Source organism: Schistocerca serialis, chromosome 1, assembly GCF_023864345.2.
Source record: "Schistocerca serialis cubense isolate TAMUIC-IGC-003099 chromosome 1, iqSchSeri2.2, whole genome shotgun sequence".
NCBI lineage: Eukaryota > Metazoa > Arthropoda > Insecta > Orthoptera > Acrididae > Schistocerca > Schistocerca serialis.
The window spans coordinates 1,122,117,470-1,122,134,654 of NC_064638.1; the positions used below are offsets into that span (position 1 = coordinate 1,122,117,470).

The 17,185-nt window shown below is 37.6% G+C and overlaps 1 protein-coding gene and 2 long non-coding RNA genes across 5 annotated transcripts in view; 1 reads left to right on the forward strand and 2 right to left on the reverse strand.

Annotated features, from left to right (window-relative positions):
- Window positions 1–17,185, reverse strand: part of LOC126416741 (serine/threonine-protein phosphatase 6 regulatory ankyrin repeat subunit A-like) — a 716,260-nt gene that overhangs the window by 149,681 nt on the left and 549,394 nt on the right. The window lies entirely within an intron of this gene.
- Window positions 1,335–6,212, reverse strand: LOC126416760 (uncharacterized). Its single transcript, XR_007575523.1, has 3 exons — window positions 6,088–6,212; window positions 1,441–1,539; window positions 1,335–1,362 (listed from the first exon to the last, which is right to left on the reverse strand). It is a non-coding gene; the product is annotated as an uncharacterized LOC126416760 (long non-coding RNA).
- The window catches only part of LOC126416752 (uncharacterized), a 106,294-nt gene continuing 105,462 nt past the window's right edge, over window positions 16,354–17,185 (forward strand). For both annotated transcript variants that reach the window (XR_007575522.1, XR_007575516.1), the window contains exon 1: window positions 16,354–16,437. This is a non-coding gene — a long non-coding RNA (uncharacterized LOC126416752). The remainder of the gene's footprint in view (window positions 16,438–17,185) is intronic.

Genomic DNA, 17,185 nt, shown 5'->3' on the forward strand with positions numbered 1-17,185 from the left:
TACAGTGTAGTCCTTCTCTGATATTGAGACAAAAATGTGACTCAGTTGAGTTACTTCATGTACTGATTATGTAGAATTTGATGATTCTGTGATTGCTGATGATGCTGATAAGGAGATAAGCTGTTTTCTTGTTTTGAAACATGAATTTGTGTCTGAGGAAAATGGAAATGAGGTATTTGGTTGTGAGCAACATGAGAGTTTTCAACAATGGGAACAGAAATTTATCCAAAATATACCATTTGTAAAGAATCAGTATGGCAAAGAGGATCTAAATTCTGCAAACAATTGCAACTTGTATGTTGAGAGAAGAATGTGATTACATTTACTAAAGTTTGAAATTAACTGGAAAGGCTTTTGTGGTAATGTAGTGAATTATATTGATTTCTTTGAAATGTTTCATTCCAATTTTTGCTATTTCTACATGCCAGTAACATTAAGAAAAAAGGGTTATTAATGAAAAAAGTTGTTGAAAAGCAACCTTGGTTTCATTCAACAGTGGAATTAAAGGAAAGAGTGACTGCAGAATATAAAAACACCATTGTGTATGAGACTGGAGCTGAAAAGGAAAATGTACCACAGGATATATTAGTTATGAGGATTATAAAACCACCACATAGGTTAATGTATGTGATAAAAAAAACAACAGTGATCTATAAGGAGAGTTGTAAAACTTTTTCACCATTTCATTGTTGTAAAGGATACTCTGGTCTTGCTGTGTTGTGCTTTATGTATCGGTTTAACTTAAATTCATGAATATTCTAATGTTTTTACTCTTATTTGTTGACAAGGTATGACAAAATATGTAGCAAACAAAAATCACAGAAGATATTTGTGAATTTTGCTATCCAAAATAATTTCACTAAGTCATAATTTTCGACCTAGTAGGACAAAAAGGAGGGGGGGGGGGGAGGGAGGGAGAGGGGGAGAGAGAGAGAGAGAGAGAGAGAGAGAGAGAGAGAGAGAGAGAGAGAGAGAGAGAGAGAGAGAGAGAGAGAGGCTAGTTAGAAAAAAAACAACAAATTGTCAACTGGGTTCAATTACAGGCACACATAACCCCAGCTAAAGATACTCATTGAATAATGACAGACAGCTCCCATACACAAAAATGAATTATGGAAGTTGACACACTCATCCATCTTTTTTTATATATATATATCACGTCAATGACCACTGGGAGATATAACTAATTAAATTACTTTTTTTTGCTTGCCTGACATGTTAATGAGTAAACATTCATTTATTGCTATAAATAAAAAAGAATTACTTTACCTTCTCTGACTCAAGAGATTTGAACAGTGGGGAATTGCCAGAAAATTCTGTATCAATCCAACCTTCTCCTCTATATGACAATACACTGCTTTCCTGTGAAGAAATTACACTATTAACATTTAATACTAACCTCAACAAAATTAATTATGAGTTATAAGTGTCTGAGCATACCAAACATCGAGCTGTGTGCCCTTGTAATGTTGACTTCTCAGCTTCCCCTCTTTCTTTGCTATTGACATCTGCTCCAGCAGCAATCAATCTTGTGACTAACTATAAAAAGGAGGGAACATAAAGTATACATTAATGAAATACATAAAGACATGACTTAGAAATATATTTCACACCTGATTTTCCTTTTTAATTTTTATGTAAAATACTGTAAAAACAACAAAAATTAAAATTGAAATACACTCCTGGAAATGGAAAAAAGAACACATTGACACCGGTGTGTCAGACCCACCTTACTTGCTCCGGACACTGCGAGAGGGCTGTACAAGCAATGATCACACGCACGGCACAGCGGACACACCAGGAACCGCGGTGTTGGCCGTCGAATGGCGCTAGCTGCGCAGCATTTGTGCACCACCGCCGTCAGTGTCAGCCAGTTTGCCGTGGCATACGGAGCTCCATCGCAGTCTTTAACACTGGTAGCATGCCGCGACAGCGTGGACGTGAACCATATGTGCAGTTGACGGACTTTGAGCGAGGGCATATAGTGGGCATGCGGGAGGCCGGGTAGACGTACCGCCGAATTGCTCAACACGTGGGGCGTGAGGTCTCCACAGTACATCGATGTTGTCGCCAGTGGTCGGCGGAAGGTGCACGTGCCCGTCGACCATGGACCGGACCGCAGCGACGCACGGATGCACGCCAAGACCGTAGGATCCTACGCAGTGCCGTAGGGGACCGCACCGCCACTTCCCAGCAAATTAGGGACACTGTTGCTCCTGGGGTATCGGCGAGGACCATTCGCAACCGTCTCCATGAAGCTGGGCTACGGTCCCGCACACCGTTAGGCCGTCTTCCGCTCACGCCCCAACATCGTGCAGCCCGCCTCCAGTGGTGTCGCGACAGGCGTGAATGGAGGGACGAATGGAGACGTGTCGTCTTCAGCGATGAGAGTCGCTTCTGCCTTGGTGCCAGTGATGGTCGTATGCGTGTTTGGCGCCGTGCAGGTGAGCGCCACAATCAGGACTGCATACGACCGAGGCACACAGGGCCAACACCCGGCATCATGGTGTGGGGAGCGATCTCCTACACTGGCCGTACACCACTGGTGATCGTCGAGGGGACACTGAATAGTGCACGGCACATCCAAACCGTCATCGAACCCATCGTTCTACCATTCCTAGACCGGCAAGGGAACTTGCTGTTCCAACAGGACAATGCACGTCCGCATGTATCCCGTGCCACCCAACGTGCTCTAGAAGGTGTAAGTCAACTACCCTGGTCAGTAAGATCTCCGGATCTGTCCCCCATTGAGCATGTTTGGGACTGGATGAAGCGGCGTCTCACGCGGTCTGCACGTCCAGCACGAACGCTGGTCCAACTGAGGCGCCAGGTGGAAATGGCATGGCAAGCCGTTCCACAGGACTACATCCAGCATCTCTACGATCGTCTCCATGGGAGAATAGCAGCCTGCATTGCTGCGAAAGGTGGATATACACTGTACTAGTGCCGACATTGTGCATGCTCTGTTGCCTGTGTCTATGTGCCTGTGGTTCTGTCAGTGTGATCATGTGATGTATCTGACGCCAGGAATGTGTCAATAAAGTTTCCCCTTCCTGGGACAATGAATTCACGGTGTTCTTATTTCAATTTCCAGGAGTGTAATTCTAAGTGTAAAGTTAGATACATAGTACATGATGAACAAAATAATGGGATCACATGCATTATTAAAAAATAACATGCACTTGAAAATCTGTGTTAACATATGTTTCCCCTTGCATGTCAGTGTTAAGTTACCAAATACAAGAAACAAAATACTGTCAAAGATTTGCATTAAACACTAGTCATATGTTGACAGCTGTACCTGATTTATGAAAATTTTGTAGTTTGTAGGACAAACCACACATTTATTTTAAAATACTAAATTTATCCCTCCTCTCATTTTTCACAATCATTGTCTGATCACCTTATCAATAACACAACTAAAGAGCATACAAAGCAGTCCATCTTGCTGCCTGGTTCCATTTCTGATCTTGAAGGGCTGTGACGCTGTTCCTCTGAACTTGGCCTCATGTTGATTACAGTTTGCTTGATCAGCTCATTGAACTTTTATTCCATTTCTTGTTCCAGAAATCTATGGATCATGTTATTTCAGACCATTGCCCATAACTCTTTCATTCTCACACACTGCAACCATCTTTGTTCCTTTCTCCACAAAATTTCTGTCTCAGATCTAATTCTGTCTTGGAAACCTGCGGCAACCTTAATTTCTTTGTATCTTGTATTTGCTCACGACATTAAGGCATTTGCTCGGTATTCGGCTCAACAGATGAATGTTTCACTTGGATTAAGTGTCATGTATGTGCAGTATTTGTTGGATTAATATAAGTGTGAGATTTTCAGAAACAATAGTTCTAAATATGAATGCAGGAAGCAAGGAGGGGTACATTTAATTATTTCAAAATTAATTAACAGTCATTAGAGGTAGTACTCTTTCCTTAATTTTTATAGTCCATTAAAAAAGTTGAGCACATGAAACTGTTTGGTGCCCTGATAACAAGCAGAGAAAAAATAGAATTGAGACATTGATAAGTTGATCAAAACACTCAGTTCAGCCAGGTTTTGACACTAAGAATGACCTGCCACTGCCCTCACCTCCAGACAAAAGTTGCACAATTTCTTGCAAATGTTCTTAACTTGCCATATTATGAGATAATCTCCTAGACCAGAGCATCTAAATCTAGTGATGTATCTGAACAATGTGGATATCACATAAAACAGTAAACAGAAGACTTTAGAGAAGACTTTACATTTACCTGGAATTTTCTATATTTACAACCATATTCTACAAATCACTGTTATTGTACAGAGTGTGAGAAGAGTGCTTAAATGGCTTCACATGCATGATAATTAGTGTAATCTTGTCTTTCTTGTCTCTATTGGTGTGGTACGTTTCATATGCGGGGTTTCGAGGGATAGTTGCCACCTATCCTTAAGGGTTCGTCAAATTCAGGTTTTCCAGAATTTATGTGACACACTCCTATCAACATTTGTGCAGCAACTGCCAGCAGATTTATTTATTTATTAATTTCTCTCACAGTAAATAACCACACTCATTTCTTATGAACTTTGAAATGCATTACCCCAATAAAAGACGTAAATATAATATTCATGTAGATTTCCAATGCCTTCCTATTACACAACCTGGATTCCATTATTCTAGTGACAAAGGAAATTACAAAGTTGCCCACAGAAACAGACAAAAGATACAGACATTAATACATTATCAATTAAATCAAAAGCCTATCTCATTAGACACAATAATTATTAGGACTTTTGGATTCCAGGTTCAGAGGCTCCTATTACCAACCACTGCACAACAAACATAGTCTTCCAGAAGCATTCATTATAATCAGAGCACTGTTTGTCAAATTATTGTGATTTCCAGTATTTTCCGTGGCCTTTTTGTGTTAGAGTTTATGTCTTTGAAAGGGAGACCTACTGAACTACTCACGATATAGCTGCAAAAATCAGTAGAGGAGCCTAAAAATGGCAGCTTGGCATCAGAAAGGGTAACAAATGTAACAGATTTCTACTTTCTCATCATAATGTGAGGAGCTTGTTAAATATGAAAGATAAACCTTTGTTATCATTACATTAAACTGAACAATCTTAAAATTATTTCTACAGATGAGCTAGGCACTACAGAACATCATTAGAAACTCAAAGAAACTTGACACGCAACATACAGGGATGCAAGTGAGTATCTCATTATTGTTGGCATAATATCAGGAAAAAGCTTTATGTTGATGTTCTGAGGCTGTAATTCTGAAGACTGGTTTGATGCAGCTCTCCATGCTAGTCTATCCCATGCAAGTCTCTTCACTTCTGCAAAACTATTACAGCCTACAACCATCTGAGCCTGCTTACTGTATTTGAGCCTAAATCTACCTCTGCAATTTATATCCCCCACATTATCACCATCATCATCATCACTTCTCATCTGGAGTTTCCGCAGTGTGGTGTACAAGTGCTTGCCATCTCATCCTGTCTTTATAGCTCTTCTGTTTCTGGACATCTTTCCACTGGAATTCCCTCTTGTCCATGCGTGATTGCACTGTGTCTATCCCGCATTTTCTCAGCCTTCTGTGTTGGACATTTATTTCAAAATATTATATGTCTCACCTTTTCTTGTCCATTCTCATACAGAACCCACATCAATGCAGTTTGTGTTCCTTTATTAAACTAATAAGAGGGCCTTCAATGCTGGCTACACTCCTGTTCACCTCATTTATGATTTTGTTGCTCTTAGTAGTTTGGTTCATACTTTTACGCAATTCTCATTTAGGTTGCATGTCTCTAAACCATAATGGCAACTGGCACAAAGTAGTGAGGTATATGTTTTTTTTTTTTTTTTTGTGGTTTTTCATGGTCACATAGAAGGTTTTCGGATTTGAATGTAAAAACTGGATGCTTTCTGTGTCCAGCTGAGTATTTCCTGATTAATAGTGTTGTCTTTGGAAGTTGTGCTGCTGAGATATTTGAAATGGGAAACTGAGTCTAATTTCACTCTCTCCAAATACAATTTTGACAATAATGGAATTTTCTGTTTGCAGCAAAATGTAACATGAGGGAAAGGCAACCACTCACCTATAGCACATTGATGCAAAGAGCACAGTAACACATAACAGAAAACAGCATTCACACTGTCTTTTGAGAAGTAACTCTTTCTCTAGAAACAGTACACAAATTCACACACACAACCACACAGACACCCAAATGTAAACTCCCAAGGCCAGGGGAAGACTAATTATTGATACTCAACTATTGAAAGCAGTTGCCTGAGCTGACGGAGGTGAAGACAGGGTCAGGTAATATGCAAGGAGGGGGTAGAGGGAAAGAGTCAAATCGTTAAATAGATGATGTTGTGCCTGCACAACAAGATGAAAAGAGTATACAGAACATAACAAAAAGAGATGTAGAAAGAGGGAGTGGGGAGTGGGACTGAGAGGGGGGGGGGCAAAGGGGGAAGGGGGAGAACACGAGCATGTTGAAGGTAAAGAGGGAGAAAGGGAGGAGAGAGAGAAGGGTGGGAGGTAGAAAAACGAGAGAGTGGGGGAAGAAGAGTGTCCACATGGTGTTTGGGCAGAGAGGAAATGTGGTAGCAGAACTCATTCCATAATCTGGATGGAGAAGGAATGGTGCGGACAGAAGAGAGAAAGGAAAAGGCAAGGTGAGGCAGTGGGTACAGGTTAGTGAAGGTATAGGTCAGGTGGACAGAGATAGCACAGGATGTGTAGGAGAGACAATTCCCATCTGCACAGTTCTGAGAAACTTGTGCTGGAAGGGGGTATCCAGATGGCCTGTGTAGTGAAGAAGCTGTACAAGAAATAAATCTCATGGGGGCTCCTGCTTTCTTTTAGATTCTTTAATAAGTTATAAAGTATGATAAATTTTTAATTATTTATATGAAAAGAGTGTATTCAAGAGTTGCCCTACAGATTTAAGTAATCTGAAGACAGTGATTATATCAATCTATAGAATTTCTGGAGTGCTGTAATAAAGGTGTTCTTAGCTTAATTTTAATATTTCCTAGAAAAAACTTCATAAATAAAGTAAGAAATAGTTTGTAATCACAACAGACATCAATTTAAGTGTTTTAGTTGAAAACAGTTAATCCATGAAATAACATGACCTAACTCAGAAATTAGGTTTCACATTAAATTTTTGTGAAGGTGCTAGAGAACAGTAGGTTAGTTGCCTGCATTAACAATATTATTACAATCTATGAATTTGAAAATCCAAAAAGTACTGTGTAGACCTACTGTGTACACCTACTGTGTAGATCGGGAGTATGTTAGTTCCGTACAAAAGTCAAAAAATAACGAGGTAAAGTGTTCGATATGCAACAAATTCTGTGTGTATTATGACAGTACATGTATGCCATGTTATATTATCGCAAAAGTAGACGCCAAAAAAAACCTGGTAACAGGAAAATGTTATAATCAGGCATCTCATCCAGCAAGTACTTCGACTCATTCGTGGGAAATGGTGAACTCTGATACAACATGCCATTGCAAGAAACGTGTTGTAAAAGGTATAATGTGCTTAAATTGTAAAACGGTTTTTCATTATTCGTGTGTTAATGTCAGTCCTAAAAGGAAACTATGGTTCTGCAATAGCTGTTTCAAAGGCGACTTAGGTCAAAAACCTAATATGAGAAACACCAAAGACGAAGTTATCAGTGCTCTACTGGAAGAGTTTTCAGTTATAAAACATCACGAACACGAACAGTATGAAAAAGAAGCAAAGAGGCTTAGCGTTTTACCTCAAGATACTGTAACTTTTGTTAACAACAGTTCTGTTGTTTATGTTTGTAGAAAGTGCGGGAAAAACACAAACAGTGGTGTAACCTGTTGCGAGTGCGAACGAAAACATCAGTCTAAAACTCCCGTCCATGTTCCAAAACTTTACATTTTAGGCGATAGCCACAGCCGCGGTATTGTCTCACGCATAAATAAAGCTTCAAATGTGAAATCGATGAGCTTTGTAAAGCCTGGGGCGCCCCTCTCAGAAATAAGAAAACTAGTTTTTTCTGAAGAAAGAAAAAAGCTGTCTTCGAAAGATTTTGTTGTCCTCTTTGGTGGATCTAATGACATTTATCAAAATGATACATCTAAAGCCTGTTGCGAATTAAACAAGTGTTTATCTGAACTAAGTCATACAAACGTTATCCTCGTAAATATACCACAAAGGTACGACTTGATGTCCTGGTCGTGTGTAAACAAGGAAATTAGTGCCGCCAATGAACTTTTTTCCAGTATATGCAAACAATATAGAAATGTTTCTGTTGTTAATATTAATACCATTGGACGCAGATTCCACACTACTCACGGGCTGCACTTAAATGGCCTTGGAAAGCAACTTGTTACATTAAAGCTAATGGAAATTATTCAGAGACTGCAATACTTACCAACAACATCTTCAGTGGTACCTGTATCATCATCACAGAAAGTATCTCTAGGAGTGACTGATGCAGAATTAGATACAGTAACAGAAAATGCAGCAGAAGTACCTAAAGAAGCAATACTAACAGAAGTAGAATCAACAGCAGCGTCAGAAGAACCACGTTCAGTAACAGCAGAAGTAACTCCTTCAGCATTAGAACGAGCTCCTACAGCAGTAACACCATCTCCCTCACCAGCAGTAACAGCACAAACTACTTCACCAGAAATAGCAGAAGAAACACCATCAGCAACAGCAGAAGCAACTCCTCCAGCAGTAGAACTAGTTCCTATAGCAGCAGCACCATCTCCCACACCAGCAGTAGTAGAACCAACTCCTCCACCAGCAGCAACTAAACCAACTTCACCAACAGCAGAAACAGTACAAGCTCCTCCTCCATCACCTTCAAGAGTAGCAGAAAAGAATAGACCAGTCACAGTAAGTAAAGTATCATCTTTGTCTCATGATGAAGTGATACCAAATGATTTGGGAAAACACGTTCCTATAAAACTTGTGGACAGTAAAGTGAAACAAACTTCCAACCGTGTTTCAAACAGACCCAAAAAATTACCTAAGAGAAATGAAGATTTTTTATGGTTTATTCCAAGGAAGTCCAACCGCCACCTAACGTAGATTCCAGGGCTGAAAAAACAATTAAATGTTCTCCATTGCCCCATAATACTGTACTCCTCCCCTCCTGTGACAGTAACTCTATCTTATTTCTGCACTTAAATGTCAGGTCTCTGAAAAATAAAGCTGATGAGCTTGGTATACTATTAAAAAGTAACAAAAGAATGATTTTATGTATAAACGAACATTGGTTAAAGGAAGAGGATATAAAATTGTATGTACCATCAGGTTTCAGATTAGCTACATACTTCTGCAGACCCAGTGAATCCTATGGGGGTTCATCCATATATATTAGCAATGATCTAGACCTAAAGTTTTCTGTTCTTGAAGTTAGTGACCTATGCACTAAAGGTGTTTTTGAAGCAGCTGCTTTTATTATACCTAGTATACAGCTCATAACTGTGTCTTTATATCACACTCCTGAAAGTAATGTAGAACAATTTATAGAACGTTTAGAAAAACTTGTGATCAGTATACAAAAATATACTAAATACAAAATTTTAATCTTTGGGGATCTAAACATAGACATTAGGAAAATGACAGCCAGAAATGTTAATTTAGTAAATATGTTAAGATCCTATAATCTCTTTTGTGCTAATGAAAGTCCTACAAGGCACTCCTCCTGTCTTGACAATCTAATAACAAATGTATACAAATGTGATTTTGAGCTAGGCTTACTTAATGTCGATTACCTGTCAGACCATAGAGGTATATGGGTGAAACTAATTACTAAAAAACCAAAAGAAGACGAGGAACAAACTCAGTGTGTCAGACTATCTACAGATACAAATATTAGCAAGTATAGAGAAGAACTTAAGTCTATAGATTGGAATACTGTTATACATTCCTCCAGAAATGTTGATGAAGCCTTCAGCACATTCCTCAAAATCATTTCTGAAATCTTCCACACATGCTGTCCACTGGTTAAAAAACAAAAAAACAAAAATGTTAGGAAACCTAGCCACTCAACTTTACAGAAGTGGTTTTCACCCCAATTACAAAAACTGAGACTATTGGTAATTACTTGTCACGATAAGGTCAAAAAGGGAGCAGTAGATAAAGAAACTTACAAAAACCTGAAAAGAAAATATAGATCTGAAATTAAAATAGCCAAGTATAAGGCAAATGGTGATTTCATTAAAAAATCACACAATAAATGTAAGGCTGCATGGAAAGTAATAAAAGCAGAGCTAGGTATGGATATAAACTACAAAGACAACACAAATGCTGCTAACGTCACTGCTGATGATTTCAATCACTTTTTTGTCAACTCTGCCAATCTTAGCCTTCCAACCCATAGCAACCAGAATTCCAATTCAACACATACACCTATTTCTCACCCCATATCTGGCAGAAATTTTCAACAAAACATTACAAACATAGTGTCAGCTTGTAAATGGAGAGAAGTACAAGTAACTGATATAATTAAAGCAACCTCTAAATTAGGATACTCTAGATCTGAAGATGTGTATGGCCTGTCAAACTATGTAATTAAAAAAGTTGTAGATCTCATAACATACCCCCTTTGCATACTGATAAACTGGATGCTCTCGAGTGGACACTTTCCAGAATGTCTCAAAAAAACAGTTGTCATACCATTATACAAAAAGGGTGACAAGTCCTGTATCAATAATTATAGACCAATTTCACTTGTGCCTATTCTTTCAAAAATAATAGAACATTGCATAATGCAGCAAATATGCATACACCTATCAGACAATAATATATTAAATGATTCTCAGTATGGATTCAGGTCAAACTTATCAACAGTCAAAGCAGTTGAAAACCTTATCTCTTTTGTACTAAGTGCATTTGAGTCAGAATTATCTGCTGAAGCCATTCTAATTGACTTGAGTAAGGCTTTCGACTCAGTTAACCACAAATTATTATTAGATAAACTGTGTTGCTATGGAATCAAACACCTGGAACTCTCACTAATTGAATCATACCTCAGCAATAGAAAACAAATAGTAAAGCATAATGACCAACAGTCACAGACTTTAAGTATAAAACGAGGTGTTCCTCAGGGCTCAGTGCTTGGCCCTCTACTATTTATATTGTTTGTAAATGACTTTCCGAACAACTTACCCTGTAAATCTATCCTCTATGCTGATGACACAACATTAGCTAATTCTGGAAAGGATATAAACATATTGAAGGAGGAAAGTGAAGAGTGTCTCAAAATATCTAATATGTGGTTTAAAGCTAATGACTTATCTATGAACCATGAAAAGACTGTCAAGATAATCTTCAGTTTATCAAACAGTAACATGGAGTTATCATCTGTTAAACTACTAGGAATACACATTGACTCAAAATTAATTTGGGACACACATACAGATTATGTATGTCGAAAGCTATCACGAGTTATCTACCTACTAGCCAAACTACACACATGTGTTACACAAGATTTATTGCTTCAGTCATACTATGCCTTCTTTCATTGCCATCTACAATATGGCATTCTTTTATGGGGTAACTCTCCAGGAGCCAAAAAAATTTTCACTTGGCAGAAGAAAGCAATTAGACGTTTGTACGGAATCACAGACAACAAGACCTCATGTAGACCTTATTTTAGAGACTTAAAAATTCTCACAGTCCCATCTCTTTACGTATATTGTTGCCTATTAAACATAAAAGAAAACTTAAACAACTACACTATAAGGAAATCGGTTCATCAACACAATACTCGACAAACAAATATGATTGATATACCCACAACCAGGCTTAAGAAAACCCAATCTAGCTATGAATACATAGGCATAAAATTATTCAACACTTTACCCGTACAGGCTCAATTGGTTTCAATGGATATTTTCAAAACTAAAACCAAAGTGTGGATGAAGAAAAATACTTTCTACAGTGTAGAAGAATTTCAGAATAGTTGTAAAGATGATCTAATTTATTGATAAACTAAGGCTTACTATTATGTATAGTTATGGATGTAGAGGCAGCTAGCTATAAGCTAATAGGGTACAACACTATCTTTTTTTTTCCATGTAATATTTTTGCTATATGAAACATAATGTACAAATAGCTATAATACTTCTGACAACATTGATTGCATGTTAATGCTGATAAATTATGGCTTACTGTTATGTATGGATCTAGGTGTAGAGGCTGTTGTAAGCTAATAGTTTACAACATTGCCATATTTTTACTATGTAATATTTTGGTATGTAAAACATAATGTACAAATAGCTGTAACTCTTCTGACGACATCGATTGCATGTAGGTGCTGAAAGATGGATAAAATAAATAAATAAATAAATAAATACTCCATATAATTCTGTTTTGTTTGTTGAGCTGCCACAAGCAGATACATTAAAGTCTCCAGAAAACGTATATAAAAAAGAATTTCAGCAAAATAATATGGATTTTTTTCTGCAGTAAACTAAGTGTTATAAGCTGGCCTGTAAAACACTGCAGTTCAAACACCAGAAACTACGACAAGCACTTAAATTGTTTCTTAAATGCATTCAATGGATTGTTTCTCCCAAGGCTTATTAAAAGAAAGTAAGCAGTTAATGTACCGTATTTACTCGAATCTAAGCCGCACTCGAATCTAAGCCGCACCTGAAAAATTAGACTCGAAATCAAGAAATTTTTCCCGAATCTAAGCCGCACCTGAAATTTGAGACTCGAAATTCAAGGGGAGAGAAAAGTTTTAGGCCGCACCTCCAAATCGAAACAAAGTTGGTCCATTGTAACATGAGACACAATTTAGGTCGAATGAATGACGATACAGCTACAGTAGGCTCGAGTCGTAAGCTTAGCAGTTAAGCTTTACTAGGTAGCCATTGCTATGCGTCACGCGCTCCGTCCGTATATATACGGGTACCTTTCCTTTTTCACGTGCTTCGTCTGGTTTGAATTAATTGCTTATTTTGCTTTGATCTGGTAAGTGCCGTTCTGTTTGTTATAGGTGTTTACGTCACTCTAAGCTGAAAATGCATTACTCTAACTGTGTCATGAATTGTTTGTCGCATTCTGATAATGAGTGTTTACGGCCTGTCCCTGCTCGCGGCATGGCTTGTTTTCGTGCGCGCTACCGCCGCTTACAATTAAAAAAGAGAGGAATTGTTTCATTAGCAAAACAATGGCAAGAGACTGCTATATGTTGTTACTTACACTGCTGCTTTCTTTGATAATGATCAACAAGAACCAAATAATATATTGCTTTTGATAGAAGACGTTCTGAACGAGAGTTCAGCGAAAATTTTTCTCCGTTTGAAAATCTTTGCAGACGCCTCTTTAGTACATTACATTTTGCACAGAAATTAGAGTCATCTTAGATTTAAAAATCTAGTCAATTGTCGTGCTTCATTTCTGCCTGTATCACTATTAGGCATAACAATAATACGAATATAAACATGACATGATATGTATATTCTTCCGCGTTTGCTGTTGTCTCACCCTAGTTTCGTAGTTTATTCGGCAGATAGGATTTAAATGAGATAGCAGCAAACACGAAAGAATACACGGCAAAATGTTTATATTCGTATTATTCTTATGGCGAAGAGAATACTGTGTGTGATTCACAATTCATAAAAGTTCCTATTAGCAACCATCTCTTCTCACAGGTAGGAATAAATTCAGAACGTAGTGTTGGCCATATTGACAAACATCCCAAACAGTCTTGCCAGTCGGATTTTCGTACTACATTGAAATGCTGCTACATCACAGTCTCATTAGACTGTGGCTACATTCGAAGATGAACAATACGGAATTTGTATTTACTTCGTTGGATAATGTATAAAATGCAGTGGTCGAAACTCGGGGCGGAGAAGAAGGCTTGTCTTCCACCCTTTTTTTTTTTAATTTATTTACTGACGCGGAGATTTTGGCGCTAGTATTTATCTTTGTGCCTGCAAAGCATGCCTATGCAGCGCTACATATATTCGACGGCAGAAGTCATTTGTGGCGGCACCTACCAACATTTTTCAGAACTTCCGCTTACTTTGCACTCGATTCTAAGCCGCAGGCGGTTTTTTGGATTACAAAAACCGGAAAAAAGTGCGGCTTAGATTCGAGTAAATACGGTAAGTGAACTAAACCAGGAATAAAAGAGACAGCTCCACAATGAGTTAAAATTATACAGTAATCCAGATTTTGTTATAAAGTCGTACGTTCATGCTATAATGTTGAATCCACGAAAATTGTACCAGGAGCTAAAAAATTCGTAAATATTCATCCTCAAACATTGTAGTGTTTGCTACAGGCATTCTGGTCCACTCTATTCATGTATGTGATGTCACACTGTAATGAAACTGATCAGTGCTCCTATTTTTCTCTCTCTTGCATCATAAAATATGATACTCACCTTGAATTTATGACACAGTCCAAGGTAAATTATTTCTGCTATCTAAAAAACCAAAATTAATCACCTTTTTTATTTATCTTTTTCTTTTTTTAAATAGAACTGACATACCCTGTATAAGAATAATGCAAGATTCATTTTCAATTTAATTTTAAATCATAATTATAATTTAAAATTATTGTCATTTTTCTTATTTGTATGATTTATTCTGAAAAAAATTTGACAAGAAGCAGTTAATTGTATGAGACTCATAGGATGTAAAAGACTGAACTGCATCTTCATGTATTTTTGTTGTTGACTTGTATGTAACAAGTAGTATGGAGTCTGTAAGTAATGGAGGAGTCAGTTGTTTGACACATTATGGTGTGAGCTGCTAGGCTGTAAATTCAATTGGTATTGTCTGAAAAACCTGGTTACTGTTTATCTCCTGTGGAAGTTTAATTAGTGGAAAATGAAGAAAATAAAAGAGCTGATGAAAAACAAGTGGAAGTAATGTGCAAATTATATTATTGAAAATAATCACACCCAGCACGTGAACATCATTTTTTACCGTGAAACACAAGGCTTTATGAGCAAGATATTCATTAAGGAACATCAAGAAACAGATTCTGATCTCATATCATAATTAACTGCACATTCATACACATGTAAGCTAAAAAAGTTCACATGTATTGAACATAGTTTCTTGTCAGTAGTTTATGTGGCGTTAGAGAGGAGGGTGTCTCAGTATTTCCCGGGTTATTGGCCTAATTGACCTACACATGGTGGAACTGGCCCTGCCCCATTTCTCCCTCCCACTTTTAGCTCCCCTTGCTGCATGCCCACCATATCCACCTCACACCTTCTCAAGTCATTCACAGCATTCCATTAAAATGAAGCAGCCAATCACTGCTTAGTACTTTACAGACCCTTAAAAAATCCTGTCATAATGCATCCATCTCAATCTTGCTCAAAAGTATCTGCACCATATTAAAAAAATTACATTTCATCTGAGCTGCATAAATTGGGGGCTTAGATTTATTTGTTCTTCTTTTTCTCCCTCTTTTTTATCAATGTTCAACAGAAATTATCCAAATAATTACACAAATGATATAACTTGCAGTATTTTTGGCTGTGCTTAGTAGTACCAAAACGCTCTGAAATATATATTTTACTTTATTTTTCTGTGTCACATTCAACAAAAAACTATGTAAATGGTGTAACTTGCAGTATTTCAAAGTACTTTACAGGATGCTTGAGAGTATCCAAATGCTCTGAACTTTTTGCTCCATATCCCAAATAATTTATCCAAAAATTACATAAAGCAGCACTTGCATATGTGCAAAGTTTGATTTCTGGTCAAGTCACAACAAAATCTCAGTTTAATTATATTCCATATCTAAAGTGTTGTCAAGTATGACAAGACAAGCAGGCAGGCATAAGTGAGACTGAACTCACTCACTGAGTGTTTTGCTAGTTCCAGCACATCCTGTCTCACTGATATCCAAGCATTGTAATATGAGCCGCATTCAGTATTATAAAACAAACATGCTAATCTAACTTCAAACTTACAGAAGACTTGTTGGCAAGAGTAAACAATTTAATCCCAACATCAAAAACTTGTCTCAAAAACTGATATCAAAGTCAGTCAAACATTATAGTGACCATCATCCCTGGATTAATTATTTTCCACATCTGTAATGTCTGTCAAGTGTCAAAATGTTAATTCAACATTTAAAATGTCTCAAAAAATATGTCAGCAGTGTAAAAAGTAACAATATTTACATCAAATACCTGAACCACAATGTTATTGTGGTAGAGATCTGTTGGCATTCTACTCCTTGCACACTCCACCAGACAGCGTTCATCTCTTTCCCCACCCAAACACTGCTATCCCTTCCCCTTCCCTGTCCCCTCCAAAATGCTGCTTGCATATCACATGATAGCTGCATCCCAGCCTGAGATGCTCGGATTGGCAGTCATGTGTGCATGAGGTGTACTTGCTTGTGTGCGTGAATGGTAGGTGTCTCTCTTTTATTGATGAAGGCTGTGGCTGAAAGCTCTATGTAAGTATCTTTTAAGTGTGCCTGTCTGCTGTTTAATGTGTCTTCTTTACAGTAAGTAGCAATCTGTCTTTCCCTATACTGTTGGCATTAAATTCATTTAAATACATTAAAATTGCTTGCATAACACACACTACAAATCTAACTTACAACCTAAAGTGCACTTGTCAAAGAGATTAAGAAAAGTAAACAAAATTATTCCCATGTCAAAAACTTACCCAATATCAAAGTCAGTCAAACATTATAGCGATTCCATGCTGAAGAATTAACTTCTTCTTGCAGTTCAAAATGTTTTTAAAATGCTGTTAGACAGTGGAAACTCAGGGGGAAAGCAGGAAAGTGTGCTATAGTCCTTTCAATCCCTCTGTAATATTTTATAATGTTGTTCCCTGGGAAGTTTACTATGACACATAAATCAGATAGATGATGGGGGAGTCAGCTAATGAGGAAAACTGTATTGATTTCTTTCCCTCTGTACTGCAAGGGGAAGTTAAAAAGTAAAGGGACTATTGAGAAAAGGAATATTTAGTCTAATGATGGAAAACTGAAACATAAATTATTTTCCTACATAATGTACTTCAACAAAATTTTTCAGAATTTCACAAGTTTTTTGATTCCATTGGAAAGTCCACTGGAAAAAAAGTTTTTTGGTTGCACCTGTAATCAATTTAGCACTACATCAATGACTTCTGCATTAGTTGCAAATCTTCATCCCCTGAGTGCTTCCTTCAATGGTCTAAACATATGGAAA